The sequence below is a fragment of the Salvia splendens genome, chromosome 4 (assembly GCF_004379255.2).
Source record: "Salvia splendens isolate huo1 chromosome 4, SspV2, whole genome shotgun sequence".
NCBI classification, from domain to species: Eukaryota; Viridiplantae; Streptophyta; class Magnoliopsida; order Lamiales; family Lamiaceae; genus Salvia; species Salvia splendens.
In genome coordinates this window covers 24,864,757-24,884,471 of record NC_056035.1, presented here as the reverse complement: position 1 = coordinate 24,884,471, position 19,715 = coordinate 24,864,757, and the positions used below count along the sequence as shown (strand labels likewise).

At 50.1% G+C, this 19,715-nt stretch overlaps 1 pseudogene; it reads left to right on the top strand.

The window, feature by feature from the left end:
• The first annotated feature begins 5,080 nt into the window (after nt 1-5,080).
• LOC121799499 lies at nt 5,081-5,843 on the top strand (annotated as a pseudogene).
• The last annotated feature ends 13,872 nt before the right edge of the window (nt 5,844-19,715 follow it).

Here is a 19,715-nt window from a genome sequence, read left to right as displayed (position 1 = left end):
CGTAGAAAGAGGAACATGTCCGTGCGCTTGACACCACGGTAGATAGGGACACCGAGATAGAGAAAAGGAAAGGCCCCTCTAGAGAAGCCTCCTTCCGCCTGGATCGAGTTTGCCCAATGTTCATGGGCCTTGGCAATATAGAAATTACTCTTGGCGAGGCTGACTTGTTGGCCGGAGACTCTTTCATATTTTTCGAGACAGGCTCTTAGCCGGCGCATAGGATTTGCCGCCGCTTGAGTGAAGATGATAATGTCGTCCGCATAGGCTAGATGGCTGATCTCCATGCATCTCCGGGAGGCTTTGAACGTCATGTCCTTTTGGCCGAGGATGAGCTTATCTAATGCTCGGGACAGGTAGTCCGCCGCGATTACGAACAGAGCAGGGGAGATCGGGTCTCCTTGCCGAAGTCCTCGAGTTGATCTAAAGAAGCCCGAGGGTGCCCCGTTAACAAGGACCGAGAACCAGCAACACCCAATACACCTCTCCATAAGTGAAATCCATGAATCCGGGAAACCCATACGGCGTAAAACTTTGAAGAGGAATGGCCATTGGACCCTATCATAGGCTTTAGCCATGTCAATCTTTACTGCCACATTAGGCGCTGGGGAGCATCTAGCAAGCTCATGGAACATCTCTTGAGCCAGAAGTGCGTTGTCGTTAAGGAGCCGACCTTTGACAAATCCACTTTGGTTTGGGGAGATGACCTGTGGGAGGAAAGGAGAGAGTCGAGAGGTGAGTACCTTGGTAATGATCTTGTTTAAAACATTGCAGAGACTGATGGGTCGGTAGTCGGTCCATGATTCCGGCGAAGCCTTCTTTGGGATAAGGACTATGCTTGTGGCCGTGATGCTCCTCGGCAGGAAGGCCCCTCTGAAGAACTGTCTGATTGCGTCCACTACCTCCGGCCCCACAATAGGCCAGCAGGCTTGATAGAAGGTGGCCGAGAAGCCGTCGGGTCCGGGTGCACTATCTCCGGAAATGCAAAAGGTGGCACTCCTGACCTCGTCCGCACTTGGAGCATCTGCGATGTCAGCGAACTGCTCGGCTGAGTGGACCTGCTGGATTAGGTCAAGGTCTGGATCTTCAAGTATCGGATTGTTGGGGGCAAGGAGTTGTTGGAAGAACTCCACTGCGGACTTTTTAATCTCGGCTTCCTCGGTGAGCTCCTGCCCATTGACACGTATTGAATGGATGCGGAGACGAACCCTCTTTTGTTTCACCCAGCTTTGGTAGAACCGGGTATTTTTGTCTCCCTCGGCAAGCCACCTCAGAGCTGCCTTCTGTCGCCAAAAATCTTCTTCCATTTTCAGCAAAAGGATGTACTCGGCAATGTGTTTGTTGATCGCTGTCCTGTGATCCGGGGTCGGCCTTGCTTCGAAACAAGATTGGGCCAAAGCAATTTCTTCCTCCTTTTCTTTTAGATTAGCATGAATGTTTCCAAAAACCTCTTTGTTCCACTCCTTAAGGGCCTTTTTAACTCTGGCCTGCTTGATTTGAATGTTTAGGATTCCACCCGCCCCCGTGGGCTCCTCCCATGCTTTTTGCACTACGGCCATGAATCCTTCATGTCGGATCCACATGTTCTGGAACCTGAAAGCCTTGGCTCCAGCGGATGTGTTCATCTTCGTGCACCTGACAAGAATTGGTCCATGGTCCGAGGCAATCCGGGGGAGGTTCGTAACCCGAGTAGCCTCGAAGGTCTTAGTCCAATCCTCGCTGACAAGCACACTATCCAACCTTTCAAAAAGGCCATTCTTGGCCCAAGTGAATGCCGCTCCATCAAAACCAGGGTCAAGCAGCCTACAATCTTCCGTTGCCTCCGCAAAATCTACCATCTCGGCTTGCCGGTTGGTATCACTTCCAACTCTGTCTTGATGAGATAGCATGGTGTTGAAATCGCCACCGATGATCCAAGGTGTTCCCTCAAGAGGCCCGGCAATCTCTCTCATCTTGTCCCATAGGTGATGTCTTTCAGCCCTTGTACATTTGGCGTACACGGCTGAGATGGCCACCGGCCTAGCAAGGCGGTGGGATTTGAGGTACCCGTGGAGAATTTGTTCCGAGTCAACCTCAATATCAAAAGTGGACCCCTCTTCCGCAAACATCCAAATCTTCTCGTTCATGTTCGAACCAATGAAGGACAGCCCCAAGGCCTTAGAGAAACGGTCCGGGTCCGGTTGTGTGAGCGGTTCCATTATTGCAAGAAATAAAACATTATGACAACCAATTAGTCTTTTCAGAACGTTTTGAGTGGGCGCATTCGCGATCCCCCTCACGTTCCAAAACATGAGATTGTACGACATTATTAACAAGAAGGGTGCGTACCCAAAGAGGTTGAAGGCCCTCCTTGATAGTCAGTACGGTGTTGCTCTTTGTTCGGAGCGACCTCCTCGGCGTCCTCGGCCGAACTGTTGCCTCCTAACTTCTCGGCCCCCACATGCAATTCCATAAGGTCTTCGTCCGCATCCCCACAATTCTCAACATCAAATTCTCCGTTCTCCATGAGAGTATAATATTGGTTAGTGCTCATGTGGTTCTTTGCCGAGAAGAACCCACGCCCCCTTGTCAAAGCATGGCGCGCGCCTCCTCTCGGATTCCCTCGCCGAACTGGTGAGACCAAGCTCCTCGCAATGGGGGAGCCCCACTCCACGTCCATGTTCCCACGTGGTGTTGGTGGTTCGGTGGTGGGATGCAATGGATTCCCCCGGTTCGGTGGGGACTTCCCAATCTCGATCCCGGCAATAAGCCCGGCATTCTGAGTTCCGGAGCTCGGTCCGCTCCCCAAAGTAGAGTCACCCTTGGAGTTCGGTCCCTCCCAGGAAGTATCACCGGAGTCCTCCCCATTTGTTTTGTTATTGTTTGGTCGATCACCGGCCTTGCCTTGCTTCTTCCCCTGATGTTTCCATTCGTTGGAGCTGGAGGCATTCTTCCCCATATCTTGCTTCCCCTTCTCGGTCTGTCTCTCGGGTTGTGGCTGTTTTGGCGGGCCGTTGTGGTAGTTTCTCTTTGGCGGCCGTTCCTTCTTGCCCGTCGCATAGCACACCTCACTTGCATGGCCGACATGTTTGCATTCTCGGCAATATGATGGTATCTTGTCCCATCGGACTCGCTGCACCGTTTCTCGCCCACCAAGATCGAGGATTATCTCTTCGGTAGGTGGTTTTGTGATGTCTATCTCGACGCAGATTCGGGCAAATGAAAGCCGAGTCTTGTTTGCCGTGGCTCGATCAATTTGTATTGGATTGCCGAGAAGCTTGCCGATGGCGAATAAGGCGGATTGGTCGAAAAGATGAATGGGGAGGCCAATTAGGTTGCACCAGATTGCCGCAATGGGGGACTCGCAGTAAGCATCAAAGTCCGGGGACCATTTGAAGACCCTCATCGGGTGTCGGTCAATGAGCCAAACGGGCGTACCCCTTGGGCCTCCAAGGATTCGGGCATAGTCCGCCAAGTCCTCGCATTGAATGAGAATATGTTTAGCATTAATGTACTTCCAACTAAATCCACACCGAAGTTTAATATTGTCGAGGGTCTTTTGGATTTGCAGTCCCGTAGGGATAGAGTGAGAAAACTTACCCACAATGGCGTGTCCCATGCTCTCAGCAAGCTTTTGAGTTTCCGCTCCGGAGAAGTAAATGGCCGGGATGCCGTCGGACACTGAAGCAAATCCAATGTTCTGGAGCCAACAAGTAAACCTTTTGAATCTATTTTTTTTGGAAACACCTTCAAGGTGGAGGGTTCGTGGGTCCCTCAGCCCTATATTTCATAAAGGAAGGGGTACAAAACACGGCCACACCCAAAAGTGGTGTGCCTACACAAATTTCAAGAGTAGTATGCGGTCCGATCCCACATGGCTCTGGCCTCGTCCTACTCCCTCCAAAGTTACAATCAAAAAGGTAAAAATAATTCCACTCTCTTTCACCCCTATCTCGTTCCTCATGTCTAGGTTCCGTCCTCATTTCTAACCCGAATGTTAGGAACTCCCATTGCATCCATCCGGACGATTGCTCTAAGGTGTCTCGGTTCCGAAATGGCATTTATGCGTAGGTAGTCGGTTCTCTCAAGGCCCAATTTGGCTAGTAGGTCAGCTGCATTGTTTCCCTCCCGATGAATGAAGGTGGTTCGGATGGTAAGTTGGCGCTTGTGGATGGCTAGGCGCGCCATGACTCGACATATATGGGTTGGGGCCCCATTCTAAGCCATTGAGGAGTTTGACCGCTTGTTCGGTATCCGATTCAACCCAGATAGATCGCTTGAATTCCGAGGCGAGTGCCAGGCCATGGTGTATGCTACTAGCTCCGACTCGAGGGTGGAGTGGGCTTCAAGAGGGGAGGCGAACGCGGCAAGCAAAAAAGCCCGCATGGTCTCAGACTAATCCTCCCCCCCGGCTTTATCTGTTGCTTCCATGTATGCTCCATCTGTGTTAAGCTTGATCAAGGGGTCGTCCGGGGGATTCTATTTGATCGGCATCACAGGGGGACTTAGTCTCCGATTCTCAATCTGGCTTGGGACGATGATTTTAAGTTGGACTCCCTTCCAATGTTTTGGTTTAATGCTTCCATTGGCCATGCTATTTCGAAGGAACATTTGCACTTTTCAAACCACATTGAACGCCTTAAATTGCACCGATTGATGGTGGCTTCGGTTACGCTCCGCCCATAGGAACCATAGGATCAGATATGGCATGGCTCGGCTAATGTGTTTCTTGCCTGGTTGTTGTAGTCTTTTGGCCCACACAGCGAGCCTTTCCGGAATTGTATCATTGATCCGGAGGGGTGGGGAGGCGCCTTCAAACCAAGAATCGGACTCCCTCCACACACTACGAGCTCCAGCCCCTTGGATGAAGAGGTGTTGGAGAGACTCAATACCCGGCCTATGAGGGCAACACTGGCATTTGGACGCCATTTCCATCCTCCTCCATTGTAACATTGTGTCCACATGGATTCGGTTGGAGAGGAGCCTCCAAATGAAGATAGATATGAATGAAGTGAGGCCCGCTTTCCACACGTCCTCGAGCCCCTAGATGATAGGCCTTCATGCGCGGGTGGTCTCCCAAGTCGTCCGTAGAGAGAAGGGATTCCATATTCTCGCACCGTCGCACGGCGAATCCCTCAGATCTGCTCTTCTGCAACCGTAAACATGGCGGCGACTCAGATGAGCAAGAAGCGAAAGTTTGTGGCTAATGGAGTGTTCTTCGTGGAGTTGAACGAGGTGCTCACTCGTGAGCTGGCGGAGGACGGATACTCCGGTGTCGAGGTTAGAGTTACTCCAATGAGGACAAAGATCATCATCTGAGCTACCCGCACCCAAAACGTTCTCGGAGAGAATGGCGGGAGGATTAGGGAGCTCACCTCAGTGGTGTAGAAGAGGTTTAAGTTTCCGTAAAAAAACGTGGAGCTGTATGATGAGAAGGTTAACAACAAAGGGCTTTACGCCATTGCTCAGGCTGAATCCCTTCGCTACAAACTCCTCGGTGGCCTTGCTGTTAGACGGGCATGCTATGGTGTTCTAAGATTTGTTATGGAGAATGGGGCAAAGGGTTGTGAGGTTATCGTTAAGGGGAAACTTAGGGCTCAGCATGCAAAGTCCAGAAGTTCAAGGATGGATACATGATTTCTTCTGGTCAACCAATTAAAGAATACATCGACTATGCTGTCAGACACGTTCTTCTCAGCCAAGGAGTTCTTGGTATCAAGGTGAAGATCATGCTTGATTGGGATCCTAAGGGAAAGCTTGGTCCGGTTACTCCTCTTCCGGATATTGTCATCATTCATCCTCCAAAGGAAGAAGAAGCATTCCGCCCAGCTTTGGCACCGGCTGAGGTTGAGGTCGAAGTATAGATTTGAACCCAATGGTTGGTTTAGAATTTGGGTTATTTTTAATGTTTTGCGAATGTTGTTTGGGCATCGTTGTCAGTTAGAACATTTATAAAAGTCATCTCCAATTTTCCATCCATTACAGTAATTTCTCATGTTGGATTGATAACTATCACCTAACATTCCTGTTTTTTGATAATATGATTGAGAGTTTTTCAGCCAGTACGACAAAAAAAAAAGTAATCCGTAGAGAGAAATCCCCTGTTCGAGACAACGTCCATATTGGTATGTCTGGTTCACCCAGAATGATTGGCGTGTCAAGTATCTTGGTGATGGCTTGGTGAGATAGTCCGGCCTGGGTGTGTAGCAAGCGGAGTTTGGGCTCGTTCCAAGACCCATTCGTGATGAAGTTCGCAACAAATGTTAATGGATCACCCCTTTCATCAAGGCAAATTTCCTGTAAGGGGGTATCACCGAGCCACAAGTCATTCCAAAAATATAGTTTCCCTTATCCAACCACCCGACGGATGTGTGGTTGTGCCTGTGCCCGAGCCTTCACAAGTCTCTTCCATGTCGTATTGTTTCTACCCGAAGCCCTCTTAGTGAGTGGGGAGGCCTTGTGGCAGTATTTGGCCATCATGTACTTAGCCCATAGTGAGCTTTGCTCCCGAAACCTACACCAAAGCTTGATGTTGAAAGCACGTAGCACCTCCCTGAACTTACGGATTTCGAGGCCTCCTTCGGCCTTGGGAAGGAAAATCTGATCCCATCCGATCCAGCGTATCTTTCTTTTCTCGCTTGTCGAGCCCCAGAAAAATCGGGCCAATTGTTGGTCCAACTGCTTGAGGACGCCGAAAGTGGGCTCAATGGCTTGGAAGATATGTATTGGGACCGCCTCAAGTGTACTCTTGATAAGAGTGAGTCTCCCTCCGAATGAGAGGTGCTGAAGGGCCCAGCCTGAGATCCTAGCCGCAATCTTTTCCCGAAGGAACATGAACATATCAGTGCGCTTCACTCCTCTGTAAATAGGACTCCTAAGTAAAGGAAAGGGAAAGTACCTCGGGAGAAGCCGCCTTTACTCTTTGTATTGAATTTGTCCATCCTTCATGCGCTTCAGCAATGTAAAAGTTGCTCTTGGCAAGGTTGATCTGTTGGCCCGACAACTCTGCAAAGTGATCCACACAAGTTCGCCGTCTTCTAAGGGAGGGCGTGGCCGCTTGTGTGAAGATGATGATGTCGTCGGCATAGGCAAGGTGACTAATCTCCATGCATCCCCGGGTGACTTTGAACGTCATCTCTTTGTTCCCGAGGATCAGTTTGTCAAGAGCTCTCGAGAGGTAATCCGCCGCGATCACAAAAAGGGCGGGGAAATGGGGTCTCCTTGTTTGAGCCCCCGGGTGGATTTGAAGAAGCCAACCGGGGCACCATTGATAAGGACCGAGAACCAGCATGTACCAATGCACCTCTCAATAAGTGTAATCCATGACTCCGGAAATCCCATTTGCTTGAGGACCTTGATGAGGAAGGGCCATATCACCCGGTCATAGGCCTTAGCCAGATCGATCTTGATGGCAACATTCAGGGCTGGTGTGTATCTAGGAAGCTCATGGAACATTTCCTGGGTGAGGAGGACGTTGTCATTTAGAAGCCTCCCTTCCACCAATCCACTTTGGTTCGGTGAGACGACTCTAGGGAGAAATGGGGTTAGTCTCTTTGCTAGGATTTTTGTGATGACCTTGTTAATGACGTTACACAAGCCGATCGGCCGATAATCTCCCCAAGTTTCCGGCGATGGCTTTTTAGGAATGAGAACAATATTTGTAGCCATGATGCTTCGGGGGAGGAAAGCCCCACAAAAAAATTGTCTGATCGCAGTCACCACATCTGGCCCCACGATGTTCCAGCACACTTGAAAGAAGGTGGCCGAGAAACCATCCGGTCCTAGAGCACTATTTCGTGAGATGTCAAAGGCAGCTCGTTTGACTTCATCCGCATCTGGTGGCTTGGGGAGGTCCTCCAATTGCGCCGAGGTGTGGAGCTGTTGCAAGAAGCCAAGGTCCGGTTCGGCGAGTTGCGGATAATTCGGCGCGAGGAGGTTTTGGAAGAACTCGACCGCCGAGTTCTTGATTTCTAACTCATCCGTGATTTCCCTCCCATTGGCATTGATCTTTTATATTCGGAGCCGGATTCTCTTCTACTTAACCCAGCTTTGGTAAAACCTTGTGTTTTTGTCTCCCTCATCAAGCCAGCGGAGGGCCGCTTTCTGGCGCCAGAAATCTTCTTCCATCTTGAGGAGAAGGATGTACTCCGCAATCTGATTCAAACTCGGCCTGGGCCTGGGCTTGGGCCTGGGCAATACTCTCTTCACTCGTCCTGGGCCTGATTCAAACTCGGGTAATACTCGGCCTGATTCAAACTCGGGCAATACTCTCTTCACTCGGTGAGGGGTCTGATTCAAACTCGGCCTGGGCCTGGGCAATACTCTCTTCACTATTTCTAAGGTTGGAATGGATGTTCCGGAAGATCTCTTTATTCCACCGTTTGAAAGTCTTTTTTATCCTAGATAATATGATCTGTAGGTTGAGAAGACCCTCCGCCTCTGTAGGAGCCGTCCATGCATCGTGCACAAGGTCATCAAAACCCTCATGTCGGACCCACATGTTCTGGAATCGGAACGCTCTGCCACCCTCGGGATGGTTCACCGTCCAGCACCTGACAAGGACCGGTCCATGGTCCGAGCTACCCGAGGGAGATTTGTCACCCTGATCGCCTCAAAGAGTCTCGTCCACAGTTCGCTCACCAAGGCTCGATCCAACCTTTCCATCAACCCATTCTTGGCCCATGTGTAGTCTGAGCCATCAAAGCCCGGATCAAGTAGCCTGCAATCCTCAATGGCTTCGGCAAAATCAATCATCTCCGCCTGCCGTTTTGTATTGCTTCCCGCTCGATCCCGCGTGGAGAAAATTCTGTTGAAGTCCCCACCAATGATCCAAGGCATTCCTTCGGTGGCTTGGGAAAAGTCCCTCATTTTGTCCCACAGTACATGTCGCTCCCCCCTTGTGCACTTTGCATACACGGCCGAGACCATAAAAGGGCTCGGTAGTCTAGGACAAGCAAACCGCCCATGTAGCACCTGATCCGAATCATCTTCCACGCCCCTTCTTCCACAAAAACCCAAATCTTCCCGTTGGAGTTCAAGCCCTTGAAGGTCATCCCCAAGGCTTTTAAGAACTTCTCCAGGTTTGGGGTTGTGAGCGGCTCCATTATTGAAAGAAATTTTACGTTGTGAGATTTGATTATTTGACATGTTTAACAAAAATAGTTCGTACCCGGCGGGTTTGAAGGTCCCCCTTGGAATTCGATGATTTGGAGTCGTTCCTCGCTTGATATGCCTCCGCATCCATGATTGTGGGTTTGGTCCCATCATCAACTTTGTCAAGTGGCATGTCAGTCTCCTGGTCTTCAAATTCTCCGAAATCATTCTCCTCATAGATTTCACTCGCCATGAGAGAGAAATAGCGATTGGTACTCATGTGGCTTCTCGATTCTTGAACTTCGGGTCTCTCGGGGGCGGGGTGACTGCTCGGTGTTCTCGGTCTCCCTTGGCCAGTCGAGGTCGAGGATTCTCTATGCCGTTCGATGCTCAATCTTCTCTGTGAGCCCCTCCGTTCTCTTCTATAGGGAAGGGTTTAAAGTAGCCGGGTCCCTGGGTTGTTTGGGGCTTTCTCGCCCGCTACGTTCCCCTTCCCCGGGGAAGGGAACCATCCCCATGTCGCATCCCTTTTGCATTTTCCCCATAATGTCGGAGCCCAACCACTCCGAGCCTTTGTTTTCTTTTTCCTTCGGGTTTACTCGTGGTTGTTATGTCATGACTTTGTTTTTCCAATATTGTTTCCATTCCATGGTATTCCCATTTTGTTTCGGCACACCACTTTCTTTTCCGGCACATGATCTCCACTTTGTGGCTGTTTTGGAGGGACTATGTTGTAGTTCCATTTCGGGGGTCGTTCCACCTTGCCCGCTGCATAACAAACGTCACTTTTGTGGCCCACATGTTTGCATTCCCGGCAATAGGATGGAATCTTATCCCATTTAACTTGTTGCACTGTTTCACGCCCACAAATATCCAAGATGATTTCGTCGGGTGGTGGTTTTGTGATATCAATTTCGATGCACATGCGAGCAAATGAGAGTCTTGACTTGTTGGCCGTGGCACGATCCAGTTGAATGGGAGTGCCAAGGAGTTTCCCAATGGCATAGACGGCCGATTGATCAAAGAGATGGATTGGAAAACCAATTAGGTTGCACCATATCGCCGCTATTGGGGATTCACAATATGCGTCAAAATCCGGCGACCATTTAAAGACACTCATCGGGTGGCGGTCGATGAACCAAACCGGCGTTCCTTTAGGACCGCTAAGGAGCCGAGCATAATCCATGATGTCCTCGAATTGCACAAGAATATGTTTCGCATTAATATATTTCGCCTTTTGAATTTGATGCGAGGCCGGGATAGAGTGGGAGAACTTACCTACAATGGTGTGGCCAAGATTGGTCACCAATTTTTGGATTTCTGCACCGGAGAAGTAGATTGTTGGGATAACGTTGGACATAGAAGCATATCCGATGTTTTGAATCCAATTGCCCGCAAATATGCATCGTTTGCTATCTATTAATGCAATGGCTTCGAAGACGAGATCATTTTATAGAATAATTATCATTGTTGTCTCGTGGTAATTAATTTATAGCATAACTCTGTATACTTGGGTTTACTTGGCCAACAAGGAAACCAATTCACTCGAAGTCAAAGTTTACTTGCTGCATCGGCCGAGGATCTGAGGTCCCTCGCTCCGGGATCCGAGGCCCCTCGCTCCATCACGGACCAGCAAATGGTCTTCCGGTCGGCCGAGGACCCTCTCCCTAAATCGCCGAGCATGAAGTTGAAGTTAAAAGCCACTAAACTCCGGTGCAAAATCCGAAAGGTACACCGGCTCCACCCTCTAAAGAAAATGGTCGGAAAAGATTCGTCCCCTCCCAGAAGACAAACAGTTACTGAAGAAGCTCTCCTTTGGTGGCGACGACAGCCCCGGCCCCAAGAATTCAAAATGCAAGGCGAGCCTCTCCTCGGTTCTCTCGGACCTAGTTGAGGATGCAAATTCGAATTTGGATGGTGTAGCACACCCCATCGATTATGTGAAGGAGATACCGGATTCCAGCGTCCACGACGGCAACGGCGTCACCGCGCCACCACCGGATTCCATCCAGGTGCCCGGCGGCCATGTGACTTCTGTCAACCAAGATGAGGACAAACTCCCACACTCTTTCCAAGCGGACAAGGAAGTCCCATGGGATGTGCAAATGTCCTTGGGGGAAGTGAAAGTCAACATTCCTCAAATGGAAAAAGGAACAAAATCTCTTTTAGAAAGTGCCTCACTCGTTGCCATCCCTAGGCAACTAAGTCAGCAAAATCATGACAATATCTTGCACCTTGTCTCATTTGATGCGACGGAGAAGATGGACACTATGGCGGCGCAGCCCCTCCTCGCCGTGACCCAGCCGAAGGAAGTGCATTTGATGGCAGAGCCTCATCCCCTTCTCACGTCGGCACCTGAACCAGCCTTTGTCATGCCCAATGCCCCTTCTTTAGAAGATTTTCCACCCCTTGAGCGAGGTAGGACTCGGAAGATCCGAGAGTCCTTTGAGAATGGCTCGGCGAAGCCAACCCCGAGAGCAAGGCTGGCCGACCAGCTAGACCAAGCCATGATGGGCCATTTGTCTTCAAACCCGAACCCGACGGGCAATTTCCCTCAAGTTAGGGCTGGGGAGACGGGCCCACACGACGCCGACACACCCATGTCTGAGGTAACCGCGACAGAATGGGACTGGGAACATGGGAGGCCCGGTAACATGGACCACATGATACACAACCTCTCGGCGGGCTCGACTAGCACCATCCGGCCCGACGAGGGTGACCATGCCGAGAGACACACGCAAAATCTGAGGTCTATGGCGGACATGGTCCGAAAGACTCCGAGCACCAAGGGACCGCAAGTGTTCATTCCGGAAAACATTCAAAACATCGGCTATGCCTCCACCTTGAATGGCCGGCCGGCTATCTACTTTTCATCAATGGAAATTCAAAAGCTAGCAACGAGTCTTGGGCACGCCATCATGGGTAAGTTCTCTCATTCTATTCCGGCATCTCATTTAAATTCAAAAGGCCCTTGATAATATCATATATAACCGAGGTTATACGTGGAAGTACATTAATGCTAAACATATTCTTGTTCAATTCGAGGACTTGGGGGATTACGCTCGGCTGCTTAGTGGCCCGAAAGGCACCCCGGTGTGGTTTGTTGATCGACACCCCATGAGAATCTTCAAATGGTCCTCGGATTTGGACTCTTTTTGTGAGTCTCCAATTGCGGCGAATTGGTGCAACCTAATTGGTCTCCCTATCCATCTCTTTGATCAATCGATTCTATTTGCCATTGGTAAGCTCCTAGGCACACCGACACAAGTGGATCGTGCCACAGCCAATAAGTCACGGTTATCTTTTGCTCCTCGGCCACGGGGGACGGGGCCCTGGCGCAAAGGACGGTTCATAGTTCCAACCAATATTACGCCCTCATGGCCGAGGGAGAATTCAAGACAGATGAGTATCAGGACGCTGAGGATGTTGAGGTTTACTTGCACCCGAGCCTTGATCAACATGCCGACAAACCCTGGGGCAAGAAGAAAGTCCAGAACCAAAATGAAAATGATTGCCAAATCATCAATTTTCAAGGGGGCCCTCCATGCCCACCGGGTACGACACCTACTTGTTAATTATGTCTTTCAATTGCATGTTTTGGAACGTTAGGGGGATCGCGAATGCGTCAACCCAAAACGTTCTAAAAAGACTAATAGTAACCTACAATGTCAATTTCCTTGCAATAATGGAGCCGTTTACGACACCCAACCCGGCGAAGTACTCCAAGGCATTGGGGCTGGTTTTCAAAGGCTCAAACACCAATGGGAAGATATGGATCTTTGTGGAAAAAGGGGCGGAGTTTGAGAGCGAGATGGACTCGGAACAAGTTTTGCATGGGATCCTGTCTTCACCCCGCCTAGCTAGCAACATCGCCATATCGGCGTTATATGCAAAATGTACGCGAGCGGAGAGGTACCCACTTTGGGACAGCATGCGGGAGCTTACACACGGCACGGCTGGTGTGCCGTGGCTGATTGGAGGAGATTTCAATACCATTCTCTCTCCGAGGGACCGGTCCGGTAGTGCGACCAACAGACAAGCCGAGATGATTTTGCCGAAACCATTGAAGATTGCAAGCTGCTGGACCCGGGAGTTTATGGCTCGGACTACACTTGGGCTAAAAACGGCCTGTTTGAACGAACCGTGGGCTCGATCTTTTGAGGCTACGAGGGTAACAAACCTTCCCCGAGTTACCTCGGATCATGGACCGGTCTTTGTTAGATGCAATCTCCCGAACACCCATTACGGAGGTCGAGCCTTCCGATTCCAGAATATGTGGGCTCGGCATGAGGGTTTCAGCGACCTCGTGCGAATGATTGGGGGGTTCCAACGGAGGCCGTGGGACTCCTCAACTTGCAGATCAAGCTAGCTAGGGTTAAAAAAGCCCTGAAACGGTGGAATAAGGAAACGTTCGGGAACATCCACAATAATCTCTGGGATATGGAAGAACATGTGGCTGTGGCACAACTTGAGTTTGAAGAGAGGCCGACGCCCGGGAACAGAGTGGTGATAAACAAGCACGTCGCCAACTACATCCTTCTCCTTACGATGGAAGAGGACTTCTGGAGGCAGAAAGCAACCCTCAGGTGGCTTGCGAAGGGAGATAAGAATACAAGGTTCTACCAAAGTTGGGTGAAGCAAAAGAGGATCCGGATGCGTATTCACAAAATCAAGGTTAATGGCCGCGAAATCACGGACGAGGCGGAGATCAATAACTCGGCGGTTGAGTTCTTCCACAACCTTCTCGCCCCTGAGCCTCTGGTGTTGGCCGAGCCAGACCTCAACTTGATCCAACAACTCCCGGCCTTGGAGCAAAATGAGGACCTAGCCAAGCCACCTGATGCGGGTGAGGTAAAACGAGCCATCTTTAATATATTCGGTAACAGTACACCAGGCCCGGATGGTTTCATGGCAACCTTCTATCAAGCATGTTGGGAAATTGGAGGATCGGATGTAGTGGAGGCGATCAAGCAGTTCTTCCTTGGGCCTACCTTCCCCGAAGCATCACAGCCACTAGTATTGTCCTCATCCCCAAAAAGCCATCACCGGACACATGGGGTGACTTAGGCATATTAGCCTCTGCAACGTCATTAACAAGGCTATCACCAAGATCCTCACGAAGCGATTTGCGCCCCTTCTACCGAACGTTATCGCGCAAAACCAAAGCGGCTTCGTCAAGGGTCGTCTGCTTAATGATAATGTTCTCCTCGCTCAGGAGATGTTCCATGAATTATCACAATGTGCACCAGCCCCGAACGTTGCGGTCAAAATCGATATGGCTAAGGCATATGACCGGGTCCAGTTGCCCTTTCTCTTCAAGGTAATAGCGCGGGAGATCTCCTTGCTAAAATTGGTATGGAGAGGATTGATTTTTGCAGAATGGGAGCCGGATCAGCACCAAGACACCTCGCAGCAATCGTGCGGATGGATGCAATCGGAACCCCATACATCAGGGTTCAAAATGAGGAGGAAGAATGGGGATGACTGGCGGTCGAGAGGATTGTAGTTTGTTTGGTTTGGGCTATTTGTATTTTGCTTTTGGAAGGGAGTATGATGAGGTCCGGACCTGTCGTCACGGACCACATACTACTCCTGCCTTAGATTTCGGGACACCACTTCTGGGTGTAGCCATGCATTGTACTACTCTCCTTGTGAAATATAGGGATGAGGGACCCACGAACCCTCCACCGTGAAGGTGTTTGAATAAAAAAAAGGTGTTACGGCGCATGGGCTTCCCCAAAAATTAGATCTCCGTGATCCAGAGATGCATTGGCTCTTGTTGGTTCTCGGTACTTGTCAATGGAGCACCTTCGGGCTTCTTTAAGTCCACCCGAGGTCTAAGGCAAGGAGATCCCATCTCCCCGGCCTTGTTTGTTATTGCCGCAAATTACCTCTCTAGGGCCCTCGACAAACTTATCTTGGGACATAGAGATATGACATTCAAAGCCACCTGCAGGTGCATGGAAATTAATCACTTAGTCTACGGGGACGATATCATCATTTTCTCGCAAGCGGCCACGGAATCTCTTCGCAAGCTTAGGGCGTGCTTGGAGGAGTATGCGGACGTCTCAGGCCAGCAAATCAACCTCTCGAAGAGTAACTTCTATGTCGCCGAGGAGCATGAGGCTTGGGCAGGCTCAATCCAATCCGAGGGCGGTTTCTCTCGAGGTACTCTTCCCTTTATGTACCAGGGTGTCCCTATGTACTGAGGAGTTAAACGCACCGACATGTTCATGTTCCTATGGGAGAAGATCGTGGCAAGAATATCCGGCTGGGCACATCGACACCTATCCTTTGGGGGGAGACTGACGCTCATCAAGAGTACACTTGAGGCGGTCCCAATCCATATCTTCCAAGCAATTCAACCAACAGCTGGGACGCTCAAGCAAATTGATCAACAGTTGGCTCGCTTCTTTTGGGGTTCTACAAATGAAAGAAAAAAGACACACTGGATCGGGTGGGATCAAATTTGCCTACCGAACAACGAAGAAGGGCTCGGCGTTCGTAGATCCAAGGAAGTCCTTCGTGCCTTTAACATCAAACTTTGGTGGCGCTTCCGGGAACAAAACTCTTTGTGGGCTAGGTATATGATGATCAAGTATTGCCGCAATTCCTCCCCGCTCACGGCTAGGCCGTCCGGGAGACATAGCCCAACATGGAAACGGTTATTGAAAGCAAGGGCTCAAGCACAACCTTATATTCGGTGGTTGCTAGGGGAGGGTAAGATCTATTTTTGGGATGATATTTGGCTCGGTGATTCGGGTCTCCGAGAGCACTGCATGGATGAGAGGGGCACCGACTCGACTTTGGTCTCATATTTGATTAGAGTTGGAGTGTGGGACGAGCCGAAGCTACGATTACTCCAAGCTAAAGCCGGGATCCCATAGCACATTGTAAAACGGATCCGGGAATCACCGATCATCCCCGGGGAACCGGACATCCCGAGATGGACCCTCTCCCGGCATGGGGACTTCACATTGGCCACAACATGGGAGACTTTGATAACACATAGGCCGATTATTCAAGGCCCTGATGATATCTGGAAGGCCGGTGTTACTCTTTACATAGTCATTTTTAACTGGCGCCTTCTCTCAAATCGGATACCGGTGGATTCGAAACTCCAATGGCGTAAAATTGAGTTGGCCTCGAAGTGCGAATGCTGCCCCCATAGGCCAAGCACCGAATCTCTTCAACATCTCTTCATCCAAGGACATGGCGCACTCCGAATTTGGAAAGAGTTTGATGAGTGGTTCGAGGGACCAGCCCCGGCCAGAAAAAACGCTCTCCATTCTCTCTAACTTCTCTCTCCAAAAATCCTCGACGTCGACGGTAACCTAGGCGTCTTCCCCGCCGGGACAGCCGAGGGGCACGCACGGTCTCTCGGTCAAGGTATCTCTTGTTCGGCTGGAGGTGACATGTGTTTACACCTGATTTCATGGTGAAATCCGGTGGTGAGCTGCCGGAGGGGGATGTCACGGATGTAAGCTTCACAGATGCCGGAGGGGGATGTCACGGATGTCACGGCATGGAACTTCCCCTCGATTTCAAGACCCAAAACAAAGCGGGCAGGTACGCCGCATCTGGAGAAGCCACGACGAGCCCTCATTTGCGCCAGTTCTGAATTTAGATCGGAAGTTAGTAGGGCCAAAAAGAAGATGGTATTTGAAATGGCCGAGAATCTAGCCGCCGAGGCACATGGTGAAGGGAAGGGAACGCCAGAACTTGGGTAAGCCCATATTACGGAGATGTTGAGCTCGTTAGCTCAAATGGCAAATGACGGGCGACCTCCCACGATTGGAATGTAAAAGCTCAACTCCGAGGAGGTGGCCGGATTGTCGCCGGCGCCGGCGTGCCGGAGTGAGCTGGTCCAACAACCGACCTTTGCAAGTACAATGCATCACATGGGGTCTAAGCTAGATGATGGGGTGGCATGTGATGTGTTGGAAGCATGTGACTTACAAAGAGAGGTAAAGACAAAGGTCACTTTGCATGGGGAAGAAAATGATGGTCTAATTGTGGATAATGACAATTTGTACTCAAAAGCAACACCATTTGCTACCTCTCTCCATCTTGGCAATGATGCATACAAGGGAGACCGCGCCCCGTGGCACAGCTGCCGGAGTCTTCGCCGGAAAAGCTGGCACCACCGGCGAGCATTAAGACGGCAAGGGATCCATTCAACCGTGGGGGGATTGGGGCCGTGGAGGGTACATCAGCCTCAAACCGAAAGCCCGAGCCAATCCCTTTGGACGCCGGCAAGACCAAGCCTTCGGGGACAGCCGACTTTTATGAAGGTACACCATCGCTCGCATTTTCCGATTTAGAAACGGATTATCTCTCGGAGAAACTAGGGCTAGCCATTGTCGGGAAGTTTTCCCATTCGCTCTCGTCCACAACCTAAATTCAAAAAAGCCTAAGTGGCATGGGGCTAATTGGTGCATTCACATGGAAATACATGAATGCTAAGCATATTTTACTCCTATTTCAAGAGGTGGCCGATTATGCTAGGGTACTAAATGGCCCTAATGGAAGTCCAAATTGGTATGTTGATATCCATCCGATGAGGGTGTTCAAGTGGGCGCCGGATTTTGACACGTTCTTTGAGTCGCCAATTGTTGCCATTTGGTGTAACATCATGGGAATCCCGACTCATCTTTATGAGGAATCGGCCCTCACGGCTATCGGTAAGCTCCTTGGCAAGCCACTACAAGCCGATCATGCCACAATTCATCAAAGTCGGCTCTCCTTTGCTAGGATATGTGTAGAGATTGACATCTCAATTCCCCCACCGGAAGAGATCATCCTCACTATCCGAGGTAAAGATTCAAGGTACAAAGTGGCATGGGACCGTATCCCCTTGTTGTGTGCCAATCGTAAACATGTTGGGCATGTGAAATAAGATTTTCATGCATCGGGAAGAAAGGCTCGGGGTGGAGACAAGGATCGCCGAGCACCAACCAAGGAGAACTACTCGAGCCTTGCCCCCAGGATCAACCGTCGTGAGTGGCGCCCAAAGGCGGATAATTGGTCCGTCATTTCATCGATCATTGGACATTCGGAGAAGGCTTTAAGATTGTAACAACCAAGCGAAGAACATTGAGGGTACATGGGTGCGGAATCGTCAAAGCCAAGAGTGGCTAGTAGGAGTTAACCAAGTGTGGATGAGGATGGGTTCCAATTGGTGTCGAGAAAGAGAAAAGGTAAGGTTCATGAGGGCGATATGCACACCAAAGCTCCACACATCGATAATTGGCATTTGAAGAAGAATGCCGCTACGGTAAATTTGGGAGTGATAAACCGGGTAAGAATGAGTCGAGCATTAGCTCAATGAGTGTAGCATGTGGGCCCCCCAATCGGGAGATTGAGGGCTTCATCGAGGACCTTTTTTTTAATTAAATACCATCTCGGTGGAGGGTTCGTGGGTCCCTCATCCCTATATTCCAAAACGTTCGAAATACAATACGCGGCCACACCCGAGTGTGATGTGCCGAAAGGGAAACAACAAGGGAGTATTGCACGGTCCAGTACCAAAGGTTCCGGACCTCACCATACTCCCGTCAGAATTACATTTAGGCCAGAAAAACAGAAAACACTACAAAGGGGAACAATTAACTCGCGGGGAAACGGCGCCACAGCCCTATCCCGGTACCAAACCTACTCATGATTGTTATCTCTAACCCGAATATTGGGGACTCCCATTACATCCAATCGCACTATTGCTTTAAGCATTCTTGGGGCATTGTGAATGGTGATACGGGTCCAGGATTCTTGTTCAAGGCCTATCTTAGCAAGCAAATCTTCCACTTTGTGGCCCTCCCAGTGGATGAAAGTTGCGCGGAAAGTGTGATGCCTCTTGAACATGAAAAGGCATGCCATGGCTCGCCGAACCTGAGCCAGGCCTCATGCGGTACCATTGAAGAGGGCGATAGCTTGTTCCGCGTCGGACTCAATCCAAATGGGTTGGTTGAATTCCTTAGCCATCTCCAGTCCATGGTGGAGGGCCATGAGCTCGGCCTCCAAGGCCGAATGAGCCTCTAAAGGGGTTGCGAAGGCTACAAGCATTTTCCCGGAATGGTCCCGCACAATGCCCCCCCTCCCGCTCTATCCTGTGTTACCATGTATGCTCCATCTGTGTTAACTTTTATCCACGTCTCTTCCGGAGGATGCCACTTAACCGGCATGACAAGTGGTCTCGGGTTCCTAATGTCGGCCTGATTCGGTATATTCATTGACAATCTCACCCCGAGCCAATGCTTCGGCTTGATGCTCCCATTGGCCATGTTATTATGGATAAACATTTGAACTTGCCACTCCACATTGTACGGCTTGAATTGGATTTGCTCATGCCGGCTCCGATTTCGCTCAGCCCAAATGAACCACAAAATAAGGTAAGGTATGAAGGGGTGGGCAGCAGAAGCGTGCGTTCAATATCCGATCACATGAATTTGATCTATTTAGCAGATTATTTAGACAAATTCTATCCGCGCAATTTTCACATGTATCATGCTCATAACTTGAATTAAAACATGCTTTAGCATATAAAATCCCTAAAACATGCTTACTACGGAATTAGCCAGTTTACCTCGTAGATTCAATCAAGAATCGATGATGGCTTGCTCCGTCTCCACGTGAAGATCTTCAATACA